We start from the raw sequence: 5,193 nt of genomic DNA, 5'->3' as shown, positions 1-5,193 counted from the left end.
AAAAATAAGACTGATACAAAAATAAAGATACTAAATTTAAAGTAAGCCACTAAAAAAATAAAATCAAAATACTATACTATATAAAACTAGGGCTTAAGACATAAGTAGGAAGATAGCTATCAAAAAGTTGGTTATGTTTTGAGACGGTGGAATAAGTAGGCGCTATGTTGGTATCTGAGAAGAGGTGGTTCCTAATTTGTCGTAAAAGGTTGTTATTTTGATCTTTGGGTCATTATGTGACGATATTTCTCCTGATGTGTTGCACAAGGTTGGACCGTGTGCCGCACCATGTGGCTTGACAAGGTTGTTACCTCGATGGACCTTGACTTGATCCTTTTATAGGGCCTTATTTCCATATTCTTAATGAGTTGTGTTCTCTGACGACACAAAGCGTAATTGGTTCGGACCTTCTAGGTCTGTTCAATTACAGGTACCAAAGAAGAGATGGTTGAACTATGCCATATTTGAATTGCGTACATGGGGCAATACGAGTTTTCTATAAAAGAATAAAGTTTGTAGTAATCCTTTGCGGTACACTGTATTTTTTTTATTTAATTTTACTTTTTAACTAAATCATAAATGCAAAGGTGGGTTCTTCTTCTATTAGAAAATGATCAAAATTAATGCTAATTTCAATTAAGTTAATGTTTCAAGAATTTCGACTAAGTTTTATACCAGAACAACAATTAAAATTAAAAGAAAATTAAGTTTGTAAAAGAAAATCGTTATTTTTAATTAATTAGTAATTTATGAAATGTTACTATAAATTTAAAAATGTTATCACACAATTTTTTTTTTATCATAAAATCATTTACCACCTAGTAAAGCATAAAAAAAAAAAATTGGCACTTTTTCTAATGTCAATGCTATTAAGCAAAGTAATATTTAGGATCGAATTCAGGGATCTTGCATAACTCATACAAGAACCTTTTATACAATTTAATGATCTAACGATTTATTATACTAGTTGAAATAGCTAGCATGAACAAATAAAATCTTACTCCATATGGATAATGTCTCCATAAATTGAGTTTAAATACTACATCTACTAGCTCCAAATAATGGGTGAGGTGATTCTTCTCATGTATCTTCCACTAGCTCATTGCATAATCAACTAACTTACCATCTTACATCAAAACATCTCTCAAAAAAGGATTAGTTGGATTTGGAAAGATCGACCATTTCCTTGTGGTTAACTTCTCCTTCAGCATTTGAAAACATACTTCACATTTTGTATTCCACACTAGAACTTGATATTTCCTCATAAAAAACTTAAGGTAACATGGTCTATAGAGTCCTTCAATGAATCTCCAACAATAAACCCTTCAAACTTAAGAAACTTGTAATTTTTGTAACAAATCTTTAGTGTCTTCCATTGACAAAAAGTCGCACTTCAATAATCAATGAATAGAGAAAACAACAAATTATCAAGATTACGGTTTGAAGACAATGTTCATATAATCATATTGTTCATTAATATTGCAGATGCATTTATTACATCAAATAATATTACATGATACTCAAAGGGATGGACCATACTGAATTCTGAATTAAAGAGGTATTTTATTATCATCACTTGCTCTTATTTATGATATCCTAAACTCAAATTAAATTTTGAAAACAAATATGTTCGATTATACTAGCACTCAACGGGGCACTTTGTACTTGTTTGTTCGTTCTTTTCCTTTTTATTATGATAATTAATATATATTCCGAACTTTCCTCATAAAATAAATAAATTACGAACAATACTTTTATGAATTTTTAGTTTTGATTAAAATTATAGGTATATATATTTTTGCACTTTTATATTGCAACAAACAATATTTATCTTTTTCAAAGACACCGATAATATAGAAAATATAAATCCTTATCTTTTTGAATAATATCAATAATGTAAGATTCTTATAGACACATTTATTTAAGAGTATAATTGAAAGTGAAAAAGTCACTCAAATAATATGTATTCAATTTATATACAGTATAAATTAAATTTTAATATTTTTTTAGCATCTTTCTCAAATATTTATTGACAATATCTAATTATTTGTCAAAAACAATATCTAACTATTTGTTTTTTCTAACAAACTATGTATACATAATAGAATGTATTTACTTCCAATAAAAGAGCCATGAACACGCAATGAAATAAATAAAACTAGTTAAAAAATGTACATATTAATTGTCACAATATATTCCTTATGCCACAATATATAAACCAGCCATAATAATACGAATCATTATAATTATCCGACAACAGGTAACGACTGTTTAAGAAATAAATTACAAGTTAACATAAAAAGAATTGTGAACAGATATCTCTATTCGTCCTCTCAAAAAAAATAAAATTCCATTCGTTACTTTTGGAAAAGAAATTATTTTTATTTATTTGTCATTTTATTTAGAGGCATTCCTTAAAAACCAAACGACACTATCACATTAATTGGATATCAGCCATATGCATTATAAATACCTTCATTCTCTAGCTAGTAACATACACGAGAAAGAAAAAAACATACACACACGATTTTCAACAATCTTGTCATGGGGAGCATTGATAGGTTTAGTTTGTTGCATGATTCATTGCTATCAATCATTGTCTCCTCTCTCCCTTTTAAGGATGCTGTGAAAACTTCAACCCTCTCTAAAGATTGGGAGAATGTATGCAAATTAACAAGAAACATAGAGTTCAATGAACTCTTCTTTATTAAATTTGATCAACCTCATGAAATTGTTCATTCTCAAAGAATGGCATTTTTGGATTTCATGAAAAAAGGGATAGAAAATCATGGAGAAAATGCCATTGACAAATTCTCTTTAACAATGTCAGCTCATAATGTATTTAGTGAGGACATTGATCGATGTATTAGATTCGCTATAAGAAATGAAGTGAAAGATTTGGAATTAGATTTCACTTCTCCAACATGGAACAAAGATGAGTTTTATTATAATAATTTTGTGGCTTCCGTTGATTTGAGTAGTTATGTTTATGAGTATAGTGGACTTCAATCTTTGAAATTGTACTCGTGCGATTTTTCTGCTAGTGAAATGGTTAATTTTCATTCACTCAAAGAAATTTCTTTGGGTTTTATGAGAGTAAGTATATGTGCTATTGAGGCACTTTTAACCAATTGTGAAATGTTGGAGAGTTTAAATTTTTATAAGTGCTGGAGTTTGGATGAATTTATCCTGAAGGGAGAATATTTGGGGTTGAAAAAATTGGTTATTAATAGGTGTCATTTTAAATCGAGTACTTTCAGAATTAATGCCCCAAATTTAAAGGTTTTTGATTATCACGGGTCACTTTTTGACATTGATATTCAATCACCTGCATTGGATGAGGTTAATCTTGACTTTCCCCTTGAGCTTGGATGTCAAAGCCATGGTTCTTACTATCTTCACAAATTATTGAAAGATCTCCCTTCACCTAGAGTAATGACCGTTTGTAGTTATTGGCTTCAGGTACTTTTCTTTTTTCTTTTACAAATTAGTCCAATTAATTGTTATGTATTTTTATTTTCCTTAACTTAAGAATTGTCTTTAAGTCTAGTCATGTAAGATTGACCCTTTAATATGACGAGGTTCGACTTGAATTATATTTGAATATAGAACAAAAAAAAAACCTTATGTTAATATTTCAATAGTTAGTTTAACTTCGTAAATGATAAATTATTTTTTTTCGGATAAATGATAATTTTTTATTATCTTTATTAACGGTTTGTGTATGATATGACAAAGAAAATTTATATTCAAGGATCAAAACGTACGCGTCATGACATGAAGGTGAAACATATGATAATGAAGACCTCTTTGCACCAGTTTGAGTTTTAGGGAATCACATTCATGCTAAACAGCTGCCCCAATCTTGAGCATCTCACAATTGAAATTGTTGAGAAAAGATATATGAATGTAAGTAATACAAAATTTAATTTTTTTTAAATGATTTGCTGTACATGTTATATAGATTTAATTTTTTTACAGGGTATATATTATAAGAATTTGATTTGTATACATTAATGTCGGCATAAACTATTTTTATACATGCATCTGATAATATTTCAACATATAGATATTGTAGATATAAGACATTAACATGATAAAGAGAAATCATAGTTTAATTTAATTAATTGATTATATGTGAATAAAAAAGTTACATAGTTTATAATTTGATTTTCATTTTGACAAGTGAATGTAGAAAAAATTGATATTGTAAAAAATGACAACACAAGGAATTATAGCATCACTCTCTTTAATATACTCCCTCCGATCCTATTTATAAAAAAAATAAATTGACTTTTTAGATTCATTAAGTAATTGATGTGTCTTGTCTAAAATATAGATCAATTACATCATTTATGCAATGAATTAAAAAAGTCAAATATTTCTTATAAATAAGACCGGATGGAGTACATTCAAACACATTCTCTTTTTTTGGTTAAAATTCATATGAGTTCCAGTAAATTTAATGGAACCCGTGTAATTTGGTGGAACTTATATGAATTTCAAGCAATAAAGAGTGTGTTGAAATGTGTGTAGTAGAGCGTGTCTTCTTAGCATTATTCATCACAACAATGCTTATATCTAACTTTCAACGTAGATAAAATAAAAATCAAACAATTTTTATAATTCGAAGGTTATGATTGACTGACAATCTAATATTTTTACTCATTGGATATTAATTAAATTATATATTTCCTCTCTCTTAATTTGAAAAGAATTAAGACATTGAACTTTATTTTTGTTTATATTGCAGTTTTTTGAACCAGTGTTCCCTATTATCCCAGAGAAATATTGGATTGATACTATAGAAGCTTACAAATGTGTGAAATCACATCTAAAAAAGGTTGAGATTAAGGGCTTCAAGGTAAAAGGGAATGATAATTCAATTGATACTGATGGCCATAATGTATGGCAATATATAGTTACAGACTGATACACAGTATAGAAAACTAACTCCTACTATTAGTGGAGCGTATCCTAGTATCAATGGAGCGTACATTTGAATGCTCCTGATATTGTGGAATGACTAATACAACTAACTATGATATACAGCACATTTACATAGTGATAGGGATTGCAGTTTAACCTTAACTATAGGAGCTAACTTATGTTTATCTAATATGCCCCCTCAAAATTGGGTCACCATCAATGACACCAATTTTGTCTCTGAGAATTGAAAATCTGGTGCGATGT

At 28.6% G+C, this 5,193-nt stretch overlaps 1 pseudogene; it reads left to right on the top strand.

Moving 5' to 3' along the window:
- The first annotated feature begins 2,544 nt into the window (after nucleotides 1-2,544).
- On the top strand, nucleotides 2,545-4,933 carry LOC11433767 (putative F-box protein At3g29830; annotated as a pseudogene).
- The last annotated feature ends 260 nt before the right edge of the window (nucleotides 4,934-5,193 follow it).

The sequence above is a fragment of the Medicago truncatula genome, chromosome 5, assembly GCF_003473485.1.
Source record: "Medicago truncatula cultivar Jemalong A17 chromosome 5, MtrunA17r5.0-ANR, whole genome shotgun sequence".
Taxonomy (NCBI): domain Eukaryota; kingdom Viridiplantae; phylum Streptophyta; class Magnoliopsida; order Fabales; family Fabaceae; genus Medicago; species Medicago truncatula.
Note: the sequence above shows the minus strand (reverse complement) of the source record. Positions and strands in the feature narration are given on the sequence as shown.